General features: G+C 40.4%; 1 long non-coding RNA gene across 1 annotated transcript; it reads right to left on the bottom strand.

Annotated features, from left to right (window-relative positions):
* Positions 1 to 300: 300 nt before the first annotated feature.
* LOC309394213 lies at positions 301 to 18,817 on the bottom strand. Its single transcript, XR_014175712.1, has 4 exons — positions 18,674 to 18,817; positions 11,503 to 11,610; positions 1,467 to 1,528; positions 301 to 353 (listed from the first exon to the last, which is right to left on the bottom strand). It is a non-coding gene; the product is annotated as an uncharacterized lncRNA (long non-coding RNA).
* Positions 18,818 to 19,184: the final 367 nt, after the last annotated feature.

Below are 19,184 nucleotides of genomic sequence, written 5' to 3'. Positions count from 1 at the left end.
GTAGTAAGTGGAATGTAAATAATTGTAGCATTGTCAGTAGTTGTGTCCATAAATATGATAGTAAACCATTCCTCATACTAACCAAAAACAATATATGCCATATTTCTATTAAGATTATTCTCTCACTAATTTGCAGTTTTAAAAAATACTAAGTTCTAAGAGAACAGGATTACCTTTTCATGATCTTTATTTTTCTCTGAAGGCAGGCTACCCAAAGAGCTTAAAATAGCTCCCCTTAATATCAAGGTACAAATGTGAGATGAATTCAGTTTGAAGCTAGCATTCAAATCAACCAGGGCTCTCCTTTTTTCTTTTGCTGAGCTCCATACAAGAGCTCTGATACAGTATACATCCTAGAAAATGAAAAACATAATTTCAGCTCAAACTAAAAATACCCTATGACCCAAGGTTAGGTTCCTGAACTGGTTAGTACCGGTTCGCTGTGTGCGTGCTTTGTGCATGCGCTGCTCACTTTGCTCGCACGAATGTAATTAATTAATTACATTTATATGCCACCCATCTCACAGAGTAGCTTAAAACAACAAAAAGATTAATAAGGACCAAGGGTATGGATGGCATGGGAGCGAGGTCTTCTTATCCCATCAATATCTCCAGTAAGGAGCACTCCTATCGGGACACCAAGCCAACCAGCAAAACCAGGTTTTTAGGCCCCTCTGGGAGGCCAGGAGATCTCTGATGATAGAATGTTCTATAGGGCAAGGGCCATACGAGAAAAGGCTCTTCTTCTTAACCCTGCCAGCCAAAATTCCTTAGCAGATGGGGGCCTCAGTAAGCACCTTCCATATGGCATAATGCCATCTTGTTTCTGTTGACCTCACCTCCTGCTGCAGAGATTACTGGATATAGGAATCTAATGACTTGAAGGACACTTTCCATATATTATAAATTGCACTTTTAATCTAATAATATCAACTGCTTGAATGCAGGTAGAGCAATTAATTCTATGGCACTTCACCTAATTTGAGAACCAGTGTTTCCTGAGATGCCTTTCATTTAAGCAAATGAAACAAATTGTTGTCAATCCTAATGCTTCACTATTTTTAAAAAAATGCATAACTCCAAGTTCAGTTTACTATTTTTTTGTTTCTTTAGAGAGGGTTTCTATAAGAAGTTTTCATTTTTTTTAAAAAAAAGAATTTTATTGGTTTTTACAAATATTTATAGGAAAAGGGTAAATAGGTATAGAAAATTTTGACAGCTGCATCATGCGAAAGGTGGAAATCCCCCCAAATCTCATAACTTTTACAGAAAAAAAAACATCAAAAATTTAGAAATAGACATTGGCAGCTTTTTGTTTTACATTATATCATCAATATATTCAATCAACTTTTATGTCATTTCCAACAATTACATTATAACAATTGCAATAGTGTTTCAAACACATTTTTGTGACCTGAGTCTAAGAAGTTTTCATTCTATATATAAATTTCTTCATTATTACTTACAGGATTTGAAGAATCTAAATTAACAGCTCTTGTGGAATCACGTATAGCTTCTTTAATCTTGCCTGGAAATATAAACAGTAGAGAGACACATATAGTGACTCGCTCATCATAACATCAAACAAGCTTTAGTGGTAGAAAAAGGAGGCTTACACACTTTTTGTCAAATCAGCAAAAGGACTTAAACTTTTGGGCATCAAGTATATAAATAACAGCTACTAGACCTGGTTTATATGCAACGTCAAGAATCGTACAGACTAAAACTGATCCTTGGTTAAGTCTCTGTCACTACAATATAGGAGAGAGCAGGGACGTGCAGTCAGGGGAGGCAGAGCCTCACCTCTCTTCATGAAATAATAGTATATAATATTATATACTATATATATATATAATATTATAATATTATATACATCCGTCCGGCTGCGGCCGGGAGCTGCGGAGGCAGAAATGTTGTCGGTGCTCCCGGATGACGAAGCAACGAAAGCGACTGGGTGGCTTCGTCATCCGGGAGCGCCGACAACATTTCTGCCTCCGCAGCTCCCGGCCGCGGCCGGACGGAGGTAGCCAGAATGGCGCCGAGGCAGTCCGGCGGGCGAGCAACCGAGGATCAGGCTGCCTCGCTCGCTCTTTCATCCGCCCGGACCGCCTCGGCATCGCTGTGGCTACATCCGTCTGGCCGCACCCAGGAGCTGCGGAGGCAGAAATGTTGTCGGCGCTCCCGGATGACAAAGCCACGAAAGCAACAGGAGCGCGAAAGCGACAGGAGCGTGCGAAATCCAGCAGAGGCAGGAAGGTTCTCGTCGTTCCCCAGTCGCTTTCGTGGCTTCGTCATCCGGGAGCGCCGACAACATTTCTGCCTCCGCAGCTCCCAGGCGCGGCCGGACAGATGTAGCCACAGTGATGCCGAGGCGGTCCGGGCGGACGAAAGAGCGAGCGAGGCAGCCTGATCCTCGGTCGCTCGCCCGCCAGACTGCCTCGGCGCCATTCTGGCTACCTCCGGCCGGCCGCACCCGGGAGCTGCGGAGGCAGAAATGTTGTTGCGCTCCCGGATGACGAAGCCACGAAAGCGACTGGGGAACGACAAGAACCTTCCTGCCTCTGCTGGATTTCGCGCGCTCCTCGCGACTGCAATATGCAGTCGCGAGGAGCGGGCAAAGTCCAGCAGAGGCAGGAAGGTTCTCGTCGTTCCCCAGTTGCTTTTGAGGACTGCGGAGCGCGAGCCGGCGGAGCACACTCAGGAAGGCGGGGAATGGGATCACATGTGCTGGAGGCTGAGGCAGCCTGAGCCTCCAGCACATGTGGTCCCACTCCCCGCCTTCCTGATGATGTCACCAGCCTCACCAGCCATAAACCTCACCGCACGTCACTGGGAGAGAGAAATGGAAACCACAGGTCAGAGGCTTGACGGGAACTCATCAATGCAGCATTCAGCTATAATTTTGAATAAGCTGTGAACAATTTCTTCCAAAATTGCCTATGTTCAGCAGTGGAATATAAAAAAGATATGTAGAAAGGGTAAAACCAAAGTAAACCAAAAGGACCAAAAAGGATTTCAAAATAAAATATATATACAGAAACAGGCTAGACCAAAATCAAATAGTTACATTGCACTTTAAATCCAAATCCTATATACACTAATCTGATTGCAAATCAATTCAAAATTGTCATATAACCTATTCAGGTTTTATTTCATTCTAAATTCTCAACATGTGTACACACTGGATATACCCCATCTATACACAAAAGGGATAGTTATACACAAATGTTATACAAAACAGCTATACTTATACACAAATGGATTTTTGTCTTACAATTGTACTGAATGAAAAATAGACGTTATTCCTACAGTTAATTAAATAATTTATAAGAGAATAATCAGAGTCGGAAGGGATTTTGGAGACCCACTAGTTCATGGGTGTCAAACCAGTGATGACACATTCTCATCATGTGATGTATCGCAACTTTCCACCCTTCGCTAAAATGGGGGTGGGGCTGGCCAATGTGTGACGCATCCGGCCCACAGGCCACGAGTTTGATACCCGTTCTAGTCCAAACTCCTGCTCAAGCAGGAGACCCTATATCATTCCAGACAAGTGACTGTCCATTCTCTTCTTAAAAGCCTCCAGTGATGGAGCATCTACAACTTCTGTAGGCAAGCCATTTCACTGGTTAATTGTTCTCACTGTTAAGAAATTTATCCTTAGTTCTAGGTTTCTTCTCTCCTTGATTAGTTTCCATCCATTGTTTCTTTTCTTGCCTACTGGTGCTTTGGAAAATAGATTGAACCCATCTTCTTGGTGGCCTTCAAAAATTTGAAACATTGCTATCATGTCACCCCTTGTCCTTCTTTTCACTGGACAAGACATACTCAATTCCTGCAACCATTCTTCATATGTTTTAGCCTCCAGCCCTCTAATAATCTTTGCTCTTTTCTGCACTCTTTCAAGAGTCTTAACATCTTTTTTATAATATGGTGATCAAAACTTATTACAGTGTTCTAAGTAGGGTCTTACTAAGGCTTTATAAAGCAATCCTAATACTTCATGTGATCTTGATTTTATCCCTCCATTAATGCAATCTAGGATTGCACTGGCTCATATTTAAGTGATTCCTATGATCACTTAATTGATTCACTAGGATTCCAAGATCCCTCTCATAGTTACTGCTACTGATCAGGTTTCACCTAATCTGTATCTGAACATTTGGTTTTTCATGCCTAACTGTAAAACCTTACTTTTCTCTACACTGAATTTCATTTTGTTAGAACTTTTGTCCCATTCTGCCAAGCAGTAGCACTCAAGCAAAACTTTTTCAGTTTGGAATTTTCCATGTGCCTAGCCTTTATGTTCTTGTGCCACTCCTGCAAAATGTAAATATTCTTACTACATAGAAAGGAAATATAAGTTTATTGCCCACCACATCCAATATCCATCTAATGGTCTGAACAGAGCCAAATGTATACAAATTGTTCAAATATAGGATATATTCAGGCCTTCAGTTACATGCTCAGAAATTGTGAATGCGGATGTCAGTCCACATTCTTTGTGTTGATTTTCACTGAATTTCAAATCAGATGTTTGTAAGATTTAAAATCATAACACAGCTGTTATTTATTTCCTATTCCTATTCTTCTACACTACCAATGCAACTATATCTATATTAATGTTATTGTTCATCTCGCTACAAAAACAAGGGTTGAGTTGAAGTACAACTCTTTTTTTTAAACATACCACATTTCACATATGAATAAGCTCTCCTTGCTAGAACAGGTATCTGATAGAAAGACCCAGAAGCGCAACCAACTTGACAGACGTTCTGGCAAAAAGAAAACACCATGTGAACTGAAATAGGTAATGAAGTTTTCAATACCCAGTGCACTGTTATACCGTTATATACATTGTCACTGTGAAGCTAATGGAATTTTTGAGTTGTTTGCATTAGCCCCACTGTTCTTTTATTTATTTCACATTACAGATCTTATTTGCATCAGTAGAGTTCTATCAGATTGCTCCCTAAAGTGTTTAGAATCCTATGGGGATGATTCATATCATCATTCAAGAGTAATGTTTCCATAATTACATCAACTTTGAAAAACATAAGAACCCAAGAGATTAGACAAGCAACAGAACAATAACATTATATATGTATTACACGGGAAAAGACCCAAATACAACAAGACCAGCATACCTACACCCGTGAAAATCTACGAAAACATATATATATATATATATATATATATATATATATATATATATATATATGTATGTATGTATGTATGTATGTATGTATGTATGTATGTATGTATGTATGTATGTATGTATGTATGTATGTATGTATGTATGTATGTGTATATGTATGTATGTATGTATGTATGTATGTGTATATGTATGTATTTTATAAATTATAATTTATGGGCTTAAAATTATATAAAATTTTAAGCCCACAGCTTGAAGATGGCAGGTGCGATCCTGCCGAAACGTTGCAAAGACAATCTCAACCTTACACGGGAAAAGACCCGAATACAACAAAACCAGCATACCTACACCCGTGAAAATCTACGAAATATATATATATATATATATATATATATATATATATATATATATATATATGTGTGTGTGTGTGTGTGTGTGTGTGTGTGTGTGTGTGTGTGTGTGTGTGTGTGTATATATATATATATATATATATATATATATATATATATATATATATATATATATATATATATATATATATATATATATATATATATATATTTTCTCATATACTGTACATATTTCAAAAGAGAATGGAGAAAGGGTTTAATTACATTACACTGGAGCTATAAAAGACAATACAACACTTATAATAATTTCTGTTTCCTCTGTAATATAAATAGATCACAAGAATACACACACACACTATCATGCTATTTTCTATTGGGGAAATCATTATTATGAAAAATGCATAAATAGTACAGAACATACTACAGAAGGTATGATATAAGGGGGGAATATATGTACATCTACTTTTCATGAATTCCATCAGAGGTTGGTTGCTGCCGGTTCGGCCCGGATTGGGCAAACTGGCAGTGGCGATGGTGGGAAGCTCTGCCCACCCGCCTGGATGCTTCTGCGTATGCATAGATGCATCGCGCAAGCGAACCAGTAGTAAAACAAATAGCAACTCACCACAGAATTCCATTCACTATATCCCTCAATACTTTATAGTTTTACAAACAAGCCTTGTTATCTCCATATGTTGTTTTAAATACTTCCTACTTTCCTTTTGAAGATTTCAATTCTATCTAATCATAATTTTCTAGGATTACCCCTTCCACTCTTCTACATCCACTTGTTTTAGAATTTGACACTATTCTCTCCACTCATCTATTCTTAACCCCACCTGTTCTTCTTTTTAAAATAATAATACTTCTTAAGTAAGTCATTTTTACTTTATTCATTTTAATTTTATTTTTATTTGAGTCTAAGTGACTCAAGTTTCAGGTTTCTCCCACCATATTTAACTCATGTGGCAAAGTGGACAGAATACTTCCAGACACAGCCATTTTTACTTCTTTTATTACATACTTAACAGATTAACAGAGTTGGAAGGTACCTTGTAGGTCATCTAGTCCAATCCCCCACCCAAGCAGGAGATCCTGCCTACACCATTTCTGACAGATGACAGTCCAGTCTCTTCTTGAAAGCTTGCAGTTTTGAAGCTCTGACAACTTCTGAAGGCAAACTGTTTTGTTGGTTGATTACTCTGTCAGAAAATTTCTCCTTATTTCCAGGTTGAATCAGTTTCCATCCATTATTCCTTGTCTGGAAAATAGGTTGGCCCCCTCCTCTCTATGGCAGCCCCTCAAATATTGGAATACTGCTATCATGTCTCCCCTGATCATTCTCTTCACTAGACTAGCCACGCCCAGTTCCTGCAACCATTCATCGTGTTTTAACCTCCAGTCCCCTAATCATCTTAGTTGCTCTTCTCTGCACTCTTTCTAAAGTCTCAACATATATTTTATAGTGTAGTGACCAAAACTGGATGCAATATTTTAGGTGTGGTCTTACTAAGGCTTTATAGAGTGGTATTAGTACCTCACTTGATCTTGATTCTATCTCTCTGTTAATGCACCTTAGGATTGCATTGGCTTTTTTGGCTGCTGCTGCACACTGTTGGCTCATATTTCATTGGTTGTCCACTAAGACTCCCAGATCCCTGTCACAGTTTCTGCTATTAAGCCTGGTTTCAGTCAGTCTATGTGTGTACTTTTGGTTTTGCTTATCTAAGTGTAGGACTTCACTACATTGAATTTCATTTTGTTAGATTGGGCCCAGGGTTCAGGTCTGTCAAGATCTGTCAGGTCTGTCAAGATAGGATCTTGAGCCTATCATCTAGGGCAGTGATAGCTAACCTTTTTGCTGTGTGCCAAAAGCATGCATGTAATGCAATGCATGCGTGACCCCCCTGCTGATGAACATGCCCCCCGTGCCCCATTTTAGGTCTAGCAGGCCTCCCTGAAGCCTCCTGGGATCAAAAATGGGGGGTGCACTCCCTCTGCCCCCATGCATGTGCACGCAAACTCCCCTGCCCCCCATATGCATGTGTGTCTCGTGAGTTTCCCAAGCTTCTTGAGTTGTTTTCCCCTTTAGGATTTTCATCCAAGGAATCTTACCCAAGTTATCTCTGAATTTATTAAAATCAGCTCTTTCAAAATCTAGGACTCTAGTATCATGCTCTATCGCTTATGTTTGCATTATGCTGAATTCTATTACGACATGGTAACTCTCACCCAAGGTTCCTGTGGTTTTAACCCCCTCTATCACTACTTCTCTGTTTGTAAGAATTAAGTTTAGTATGGCTGTCTCTCTAGTTCCCTCCTCTACCTTTGGGATGACAAAGTTGTCAACTAGGTTGGTCAGGAACCTATTTGATTTCTCACTTGGTGCAGAATTAATCTTCCAATTGATGTGAATTAGTCTTCCAATTGATGACAGGGTAATTGAAGTCCCCCATTACAATTATAGTGTGTTTCCTATATATATTCGTTAGTTGGTTGGCAAAAAGTACATCTATTTTTTCTACTTGATTGGGTGGCCTGTAGTATGCAGCTATGGCAATATCATTCTTTTTTATTTTATATTGATCCATATGTATTCTAGCAGATTTTTTATCTTTGGTTTTGTGAAATTCTGTAGCAATGTAGTGGTCCTTTTCATATAGTGCAACATACTCTTTCCTTACAACAAACCATATACTACTACTTTTTTCTATCAGCTTTTATACACTTTCAAATTTCTCTATGAATTTTTCTACTTTTAGAAAATATTCTACTTGGAGGTGGAGTCGCCGTCGCAATGATACGACGTGCGATCTTGGAGCTCCAGGATCGCCATCGATATCTCTGTAGCTGAACAGTCCTTTTGGACCTAAACCATCCCACAGCGACAGTGATAAAGAAGGGCACATCCTGCCAATCCTGGGGACATCGCAAAGTCCCTGGTAGATCCAGGGGAAGCCTTTTTTTCCGGCGACAAAGAAGCAGCCATTGACGCTGCTGAAAGTTGGGACAGCTCCAGAAACGGAAGATAATGCAAGAGAGAAAGTGTGCTGAATTGGTAAGATAATTTTTTACTATTAGATGAGAGAACACCCCAAATATTAAAAGTAAATTTAAAATTGAAGACAGAAGAGGTCAAGCGGCAAGATTAAGCCCAAGTCAAACTTTGTGTGTTAATTTTTTTAAAATTATTTTACTGCTGGAATTTCTACAAATGCATATTTTTAAAATTGGACTGATTTTATCTTTCTCTTTTTTTAAGACTTTCATTTTTTTTCTCTTTTCAACACCTTATAATATTTTCTTGTTAAATTTTTCTTTCTTTTCTGGAAAATAAAGAATATAAAGAGAGAAGTGAAAATAGAGGGAAATAACACTGCCACTTAGAGGCTTGGAGGCTTGGAAATATTGTTTTTCTTCTCTACGTTTGAGCTTCAAGGACTGAGTTTGTTTACTAAAAATGATAGTGGGAAGAGCACGGATGTTTATACAGGTGCTCCTCTGGGTACTATCAGAGTGAAAAGCTTGGAGTGGGGGGAAAAACTGCACATATTGGGAAAGAGAACAGTTAACTTGGTTTGGAAAAGAGCCGGATTTTATAGTGGCTCTGTGCACTATTGGAAGGAAAAGATCAATATAGACGATGTCGCAACAGGGAAAAGAAAATGAAGTGACATTGCTGATGATTATGCAAAAAATTCAAAAAATACAAGCAAAAACAGAGAGCATTGAAAAAGATGGTAGCTTATTGAACAACAGATAAAATAGATGAAATGATGATGAAATATGAGGATAGATCTCAAAAAATTGAAGAAAAAGATGAACAACGAGATAAGAAAATTGGAGATATTGACAGCAGAATGAGTGCTCTTGAAAAAGATAAGAGTGGAATATTTGAATGGGAGATCGATAGACTTACATTTTAATTCAGATTCCAGAAGATAGAAGAAGAAAAGGGAGAAAATTTGGCAGAAGTAATGATAGAAATTCTAGCAGAAGCATTGGTAATAACTAAAGGGAAGATGATGGAAGGAACAGATGAGGAGCTTCGAGCCTTCACAAGATACGCAGTGAAAATATAAGTTGCCAAGACATGTCCATACAAGATTTATTTAAAAAGCAATTAAAATACAAATACCACAAATGGCAAGAAATAAAAGTTTGCACTACTATTGGATGGATACAGGAGATGTAATGAAATATTATAATAAACATTAATTTGAATTTATTTAAAGTTAGAATATTTGGTTTAAAATGAAGTAATAATAGTTATAGTCAAATCAATGATTAATAATAATACTGTATACATATATATTGATAATATGAGATTTGATATAATCTGTAAGTGAGGACTATGGAGAGGATGCATAACAGTTTGGTAATCAAAGATAAACAATTTTACAAAATATGGAATTTATCTTATCAATGGTTAGACAAAGAATTTTATAAAGATGTACTATTACTGGATAGATTTTGGATGATGTAATGAAATGTCATGATATAAATTTACCTAAAATGTAGAATATCTCACATAAAATGTAGTAATGACAATTATAGTCAATTAAGTGTATAATAATGATAATAATTTGTTTACATACATATCAGATTGATAATATGAGATTTTATATAAAGTCTAAGTGATGACTATAGTGAGAATGTACAAAAAAATTGTAACCAATCAACACACTGTACGGAACCGGAATATGTTTTTAAGGTTATATGTTTATGTTTTGTTTGTTTTTGTCTGTCTTAAAAAATAAAAAATTTTACAAAAAAAGGAAAATATTCTACTTGGGTACACAAATTCATCTATGTTCTGATTTTTTCATTGTTTTTGCATCACTTGCCATCATTCAATCCAGTTTTCCTTTCAGATACAGCTATATTGCTTTTTGATACATTAATTTTCAAATCTTCACTCCACTCTGCATCATACAGACTAACATTTACTGCAAATCATTTGAATTATAAGGCAGCAGCACAGCATTGTCTGCTTACAAAAGAACATATACCTGGCCCATTCATACCTCTCAGTTCTCACCAAGGTGTTCTTCTCATATGTACATACATACTAATAATATATATCTTATATTATCATATTCTTGTCTTGCACTTCATTTGGTTTGTACTTGAAGTATACCAGGCAAAATGTGCCCAAATTTAGTACTTACTGTTCTTGCTGTTAGAACAATACAGCATGCTGTTTGTAGCATGGATGCAACTAAGACTGATAATTTAGTCTAACTCTTTCTAATGAAAAGCATTATGCAAAAGTATTATATAAAATATCACAGGAATATCCATAAGGGAAGAAATGTGCTTTTCACATTTTAATTTTGTATACAGAAGGAATAATCTACAGTTTCAGGATCTATACCACCTGAAGAAACTATTTCAATGGGAACATATTTCAAAAGGCTGTGCTGTCTCTGTCCCTGGCCGCACCCTGGAAAGTTCCTGCTGTCCTGTAGAAAAGCTCTATACACATGATAGCAAACCTATGGCATGTGTGCCACAGGTGGCATGCAGAGCCATTTGTCAGGTTTGTCTGTAGGGCCGGTTTTTCTTGCTTTGGAGGCTTCAGGGAAGCCTCAGAGGGCGAAAAACGGCCTCAAAAGAAGGCTGTAGTCAGCTGACCAGCGCGCGCATGCACGCTGGCCAGGTGACAGGGCCTCGCATGCCCTGATAAATGGCTCCGCATGCCACCTGTGGCACGCATGCCATAGGTTCGCCATCAGGGGTATAGAGCTTTTCTACAGGACAGCAGAAACTTTCAAGGGTGCGAGCAGGGACAGAGACAGCACAGACTTTTGAAATATGTTCACAGCATTGAACAGCAGCTTTTCCAATTGCATGGTCCTTTGATTCAACAGATTCCAAAATATAGACATTTAATTTACGATTACAGATCATGAATGCAACATGACTATTTCTCCATTTGATAAAATTGTACTTTAATGCACTGTGCACATGGCATAAATTTTAATTCCATACCTTGGGAATATATGCAGTTTCTAAGGCAAAAGAAAAATCTTCCAAAGCTTCTTGATGGTTATTCATACTTTGGAAAGCTACACCTATATGATAATATGTTTCAAACACCTGAAATGAAAGAATTAGGATATCAAATTACTTAATAACCAACTTTATCTTAACAGGTTCTAAATTTCAAATATTAAAACTGTGATTACCTCCCATTATTAATGATGAAATTTCCATACATGTTCTAAAAATACAGTGAACACTAGAATCAATATTCTAATAGTGAATAATATGGATTCTAGTTGCATTTTTTTAAAAAAATCATGAACCAAATACAGTATTCTCAAGGAACAGCGTACTGAACATTTGACCCAGTAACCTTCGGTGCTGCAATTTTGCTGTTTATGAGGGAAATCCAATTTTGTCTCCTTACTCTCATAACCTCCTTACTCTCATAACAGTATTATTAGTGCACAATCTATGCTAACCTGTTCTTTCCTCATCTGATTTTCTTTAGCATCCTTTGTAACAAACAATTTAGAAAGTTCCAAAACTTGCTTATAATTCCCTTGCATTTGGTTAGGATTAATAATTTTCCAAGTTACCTTCTGATCTTCTTCTAGAAAGACAGACCTCCTGAATAAACATATGGGTCAGAAATATGTGAACTCCCTCATACCATATATTCAGTAGTTGTGCAAGGAGGCTCTCCAGACAACTACACTGATTTATAAGAGTCTAGGTCCATGGTGGCAAACCTATGGCACATGTGCTAGAGGGGGCACGCAGCGCCCTTTCTGTGGGCATCTAAGCTATCACCCCAGTTCAGTTCTGCCACGCATGCGTGCACACCTCCCACTAGATAGCAGGTCTTTGGGTCTCTGCCGTGCATGTGTGAGAAGTGGTGTGTGTGCAGAGGGGCTGCATGTGCATGCATGGGGGTGGGGCACATGCATATGTGCAGGGGATGGGTGCATGTGCAGGGGGATGGGTGCATGCAGTGGCACACATATGCATGGGGTATGGGGCATATGCGCAGGGGGCGCACGAACATTTCATTTTGGGGATTCATATGCGCGTGCATGAATTCACACGCACTTTGGTCACTTGGTCCAGAAAATGTTAGCCATCACTGGTCTAGGTAACAGGCCAGATTATAAATGGATTACATAATAAACCAGGGATGAGACCAAGAGTACAATCCATCCTTTGACTAATATAGGAATAGTGCTGAGGTAGAACCCCTTTCAATAAGAATTTAAAGTAGAAAAGAATAGCATTGTATGCAGGGATTTAAAAAGCATTTAAAATATCCATGGTTTAAGAATTAACAGGTATATCACGGTGCACATTTTGTGGATTAAACCCCATTTGAAATTATGGAATCTGTCTGTTGGAATAAAAGTGACAGAATTTTGTTGCACCTTAAAGACCACCACTTCTTCCACTCTGAAATGTAGTCCTTGTTACAGACTATGCAATATCAGAAGATAAATAAGTTTGTTGGAGGCAGACACACATAATGGAACCGATGTGTTAGAACAGGGGTGTCAAACACAAGGCCTGCAGGCTGCATCCAGCCTGTGGGGTGCTTAAATCCGGCCCATGGGGCTGGCATGAAAATATGAAAGGACTGGCCTGGTTTAAATAGGCCACATGTGGCACCCCGTGCCTTGTTTTTACTCTACATGGCCTCCTGCAGCACACTGCTGGCCGAAACCGGGCCGGAAACAGGCCCAAAATGGGCAGCGTGGCCTGTTTTCAGCTGGCAGAATGCTTCAGGAGGCCATGGAAGGTGAAAACAAGATGCGTGCTGTAGGAGACATTCATTGTTGTCCCCCTCCCCCCGGCCCATGAAGAACTACAACGCTGATCCAGCCCTCAAAGAAATCCAGTTTGACACCCCTGTGTTAGAATGCAACTTCCTATGCTGCATGTTTAATCTAGTTAGAGAGAGAGAGAGAGAGAGAGAGAGAGAGAGAGAGAGAGAGAGAGAGAGAGAGAGAGAGAGAATTTGCACAAGGAAGCTGAATGCAGGTAGTCCTCGAGTTACGACCACACTTGAGCCCAACATTTCTGTTAAGTGAAACATTTGTTAAGTGAGTTTTGCCACATTTTACAACTTTTATTGCCATAGTTGTTAAGTGAACCACTGAAGTTGTTAAGTTAGTAACATGGTTGTTAAGCGAATCTGGCTTTCCCATTGAATTTGCTTGTCAGAAGATCACAGAAGGTGATCATGTGACCCCAGGACACTCATAGAGTCATAACAAACCATCATAAATATGAGTCAGTTCCCAAGCATCTGAATTTTGATCACATGGCCATGGGGATGCTGCAATGGTCATAACTGTGAAAAACGGTCACAAGTCACTTTTTTCAATCCTGTTGTAACTAAATGAACTGTTCTAAGTTCGAGGACTACCTGTACAAGGAGTTAAAAGAAAGGAACAGTGAGTTTGTCTTGAGTCTAAGTTTACTATCTAAATTTAGTGTCTAAAATTAGACTGCTTCCAATCCATCCACACTTCATAACCAAATCAGCAAGGATTTCAAGTTAACATTCTATATAGAATTTTTTGAGATTTCAATTACCAACAGTTTACAGGTAGGACCAGGAACATATTGTATAGGAAAATTCCTTTGACTCAAGCAGCTTAGCAGTCTTCTATAATACTCTATTGCCTGAAAACAATTTTTTTAAAAGTATGAGAACTGAAACTAAATTTAAGAATCTCTGTATTTGTGAAGGAATGTAGACATGGCCTTGGGAATGGGTAAGGAATCAAGGAACTATTAAAAGCAGGGATTCAGAAAAGTTGAGTCAATCCTGAGAAAGAGGGAAGTGTGAGAAAGAAACACAAACTAAGCTTGCTTCTGTTCAGTGTAAGGTAAGGCATAAATACAAACTGGAACAGGTGGTCAGGATTTTGTTATTCTATCCTGCAATAACAGAAAGCATACCTGGAATTGCTGCATGCTTACCTTAGAGCAGTGGTTCCCAAAGTGGGTGGTACCGCCCCCTAGGGGGCGGTGAGATGACTTAGGGGGGCAGTAAGAGGCAAGGGAGGCGGCAGGGGGCAGTAAGATTCAAGGGGGGCGGCAAAGGAGTGCTGGAGGTGGCCTCCTCTAGTGAGCCATTCAGAATCAGTTTGCTCACTCACCCCCCCCCCCATCCAGAAGCTGCTCAATCACTTGCTCCCCCCACCCATCTGCACTATGCTAGCCCTGCCCACTCACTGATTGGCTGGCTCACCAATCGCCCCGCCCACCTCTAAGAGCCCTATCTAAACCCAGTTATCTTTTTTTCTGCTTGGCTTTCTATAGATAGGGCTCTTAGAGGTGGGAGGGATGATTGGTGAGCCAGCCAAACAGTGAGCGCAGGGCTAGCATAGTGCAGGGACGGGTGGGGGGAGTGAGTGATCAATGGGAGGCCACTTCGCTTCCCTTCGCTCCCACTTTGTCTTGATGAGGTCACTGCAGCTGCGGGCCCGGACGAATGGAGGTAGCCAGAGTGGCGGGGAAGCCCGGGGTCGGGCGAGTGAGCGAGAGAGCTGCCTGATCCTCCATCGCTCGCCCACCCGGGCCGCTCTGGCTACCTCCGTCCATCCGCGCCCAGCAGCTACAGCGACCTCATCAAGACAAAGTGGGAAGTGAAGGGGCCTCGGTGCCCTGCCTGATCCTCCTTCACTCGCTCGCTATTTTGCCTGCATGGGGTGCCTTGGCGGAAGCCCTTTGCTGGCAGCCAGACCTCCCCTCCCCAGGGCGACGGCCCATCCATGCTCACCGTCCCAGTAGCGCTGCGGCCGCCCGGCCTGCGAAGAGAGGGAGGGAGTAAGAGTGAAGGGTGGGGGAGAGCAGCAGAAGGGGTGGGGGCTCCGCATTCCCCCCCACTGGAGCCTTCCCAGAGGAGGTGGGGCTGGGGAATGTGGGCGGGGGGGGCGCTGTCTGGGGTGGGACTAGATGACCTCTGGGGGTCCCAACCAGCCCTTCTGACTCTGGAGACCAGAAGCAACCAATCACACACACACACACACACACACACAGCAAAAGTGTCTGGTTTTGAATATAATCCTCCCTAGTGCTTGGGGAAAAAATAAGAGGAACATTTTGATATACATTTTGAATTAACTTGGGAAGAAAATTGCTAAAATCACTTTTAGTTGTGTTCTGCATTAAGGATTCATATAGTAGCATTTCTTGTTGAATTAGCAGAGTAATATTTACAACAGCCAGCTAAGATAGTTTTATCTGCCTTATAATGTGCGTGGGTAGAGGACTTAGGCATAAATGCAATGTTTGCCTGTGATTATATAATAAATGCACAGCTTATACATTTGTATTAGATGTTTTTCAATTCATGTTTAACCTATACTTGATATACTTGTATTCAATACATAAGATGTTAATTATGTCAATGGAAGAGATAGGAAACTGCATTAGTGATATATATGTCAATGCGTAGATTTGTACTAAAAATGTTTAGTTTAAAGAAGTTATAAGGAATCACAAATATGAGTGTGGAAAATGTAATGTAGTTGTGGATGGCCCTTTGCATGAGTTGTATTGGGAAAAATAAAAAATCATAATCATAATAATTAAAAAAATAATGATTCCCCAGAGAGATAAAAGGCTACATTTTGCTAGAGTTATTTTTTGCTTCCAAACTCTTGAGGAAGGGGATTAGACTCCATTGTCTATATTTCCCTTTCCATCCCCATGGTTCTTTAGTGAAAATTATAACCCAAGAACATATAGATCTGTTAAAATGTTCCCATTCTCACTTTCCATATTGGGAATCCCTAGGTACCATGCAATAATCTCATCAAATAATTCAAGCAAATGTTGGTGACATTGAGCTGAAGCCAAAGTTCAAGAAATTGTACCAAGAGTTTTGGTTACAGAAAGAAATTTCTGATCGCTATCCTGCACTATGGACAGTGGTTAAGAAGCTCCTTGTTGCATTTTCAACATCATATTTGGTGGAACATGGCTTCAGTGTGGTCATCCAACTTCTCTCCAAGCAAAGAAAATGACTCCAGATTACTGAATGTGGTGATTTGAGACTCCTGCTAAGTGACTTAAAACCAGACATTGGGAAACTGGTATCACTTCATCAAGCCCATCCATCACATTAAGAATTTACTGAACAGTGAAGTAGTTACTAAATTTTACTAAGTTTACTAAGTTACTAGTTACTAAGGTTCTTGATAAATGACTACCAGACTTTGAAAACCTGGTATCATTGGATCATGTTCAACAATTTTGTTGAATTAACTAACTACAAAGGTTTTTAAATTGGATTTTGAATAAATGTGCAATTAATTGTTACAGTTCTGAATTTTACTGTTACTATCTTTATTCCTTCATGCAACCGCCCAGTCACATGACTCCCCCAGCCACGCCCATCAAGCCACGCCCACAGAACCGGTCATAAAAAAAATTGAATTCCACCACTGGGTGGGGGGTACTGAGGATCAGTTTGTAGCACCAAGGGGGCGGTGGACTGACAAAGTTTGGGAACCACTGCCTTAGAGGGCCAGCAACTATCTTATTAAAAGCCTGTCCAAGTTTCTCTCTATCCCATCCTAGATCAAACAGGGCTATTTTGACTTTTTGTTACCCTTTCTTTGGGACTAAGTACTATAACTGATTCCGAAAGTCACATCTTAACAGTTCACACATTCCCCCTTCCATTCCCAAATCTACAGTCCTTCACAATATGGCAAGTAGATTATTTTTAAACTTCAACCCAAGAAAAACAAAACTGCAGACAAATCAGTCCCTGCCCCTCCCCAACTTTCTGCAGATACATGTTTTCTGTGATCTCATAAACATTATGATTTGCTAACCATAGAACCAAGTCCACCATTCCTTGGAATGCTGTGTGTACCAAGCCATAATATGTGAAGTCATAATATACTTTGTATAGCATATTATATAAACCCAGAAGGGACTTTAGTTTAGCATGCAAGCAGAATATAGCCAAATATTAACTATACAAGCAATAGTTCGTTTTTTTAAAAAAAAAACCAAAAGGCAGAAACTAAAAAGAAATGCCAATGCCAAAGACACAAAAGGAAGAATACCGAAAAATAAAAGTAACTCAGAATTCGAGGTATTTGCATACTAGCATTTTAAGCAAATTCTGCCTATTTTTCTGGCGAACAGAAAAGAAACCCCACACCAAAAGAAGGCTAATTGCATGGAATCAGGGTTTCCATTTTTACTATTCCTCAAGGCTTTATGTCTGTCTGTATGGTGCACAGGTTCTCCACCAGGAGATGCGTGACATCTAAGGAAAACGAAACTTCAGCCTTGAACTCTAAAGGTCACAAAACCCCTGAAAGCACAGAAACTTCTGCTCTGGATAGAGGAAAAAAGGAGTTTGAAGTAAAAGCCAGCTCCTCGCTCATTCGCTTGAAGTTACCCTCCGCGGAAGCAGTTTTCCAAACTTGTTTTGAATCGAAACTCTCCAAAACGCCCTGCCAAAGGCCAGGCTAGTTTGCATTTTGGAATTTGCAACAAAGGCAGCTCTGCAGGCCTCAACCACCAGCATTATTACCGCCTAAGCCGGTGCAATTACTCCCGGGGCGCAAATCCATCCAGAATTCGTCCGCTCCGCGAGCCCAGATGGGGGGCCTGTTACCTTAGACCAGAGTTTAGCTCGCTCGCTGGCTATAGCGGCTCGCAAGAGCGCCTGCGATCGCGCTTGAATCTGCGCGATCGCCGTCATGAACATGGGGGGAATGATGGAATTGGCTTCTCTGGCTGGCGATGGGGAACTAGCGAAGGAGATCTGCCCGCTAGGGGTGCTGGCCAGGGAAGGGGGCAGCCGCACGTCCTTCTGGTCCGACCCAGCCAGGCGGCGTGAGGTGACCTTCTGCGGAACCGCCATCCGCGGTGTTCATCCTGTCCCTGCTGAGAGATGAAAGCCATTGCCATGGTAGCGAGAGAACCAAGGCCCGCGCCCCCGCGCTCCTCCCCCTGGAGCTACGGCAACCCTAGGCGACCCTAGCAATAAGTCCTGGCCGCACTTCCCCTTCGAGTCTCTCGCTTTGATTTCGGAGGTCCGTTTTCACCAGTCGAAGCTCACCCGATGCTCCGCAGTCACTGGAGTAGCTTTCAGTTAAGCTCTGGCTGGCTGAAAGGTAAACGAGGGTAGAAGTAGCCACGTACATACCTGGCCTTTTGTGTTCATTTTGATCGGAGATCTTTGCTTTCTTTCCAGGTTTTCAGAACCCAACCGGAGACACGCAACCGAATTGCTTGCATGATGAGCGGAGAAACAAAGTGATGGGCCAGTCTGGTCGTCTCCCGCCTTTGGTTTTTGGGACACAGCTTCAAGATTCCCTTTCAAGATTGATGGGAAATCTGGCAATTGCGCTGACAAGGTCTTGAGGGCATCAAGTGAGCGCGCGCGTTCCAGCTACCGAACATGTAGTGAAGAAATAGGATGATTCTATGCATATTTAGTTGGAGGCAATTCTCATTCAACACATTGAGTCTTGACTTGATTCATTAGCTGATAAATGCAATGAGGGTCATTGTCCCTTGAATATCATGATCACAGAATTAGAGATGAATCCCTGCACTGAGACTTAGGGAATGAATGAATTATGTGTATAAATCAAGTCATTTCATTTCTTCTAAAACAAACATAACAGTTAAATAATTGGCATTTATGTCAAAGT

Source organism: Natrix helvetica (assembly GCF_964273705.1).
Source record: "Natrix helvetica genome assembly, chromosome: 6".
Classification (NCBI taxonomy): Eukaryota; Metazoa; Chordata; class Lepidosauria; order Squamata; family Natricidae; genus Natrix; species Natrix helvetica.
The sequence above is the reverse complement of the archived record's forward strand: the minus strand, read 5'-3'. Positions and strand labels throughout refer to the sequence as shown.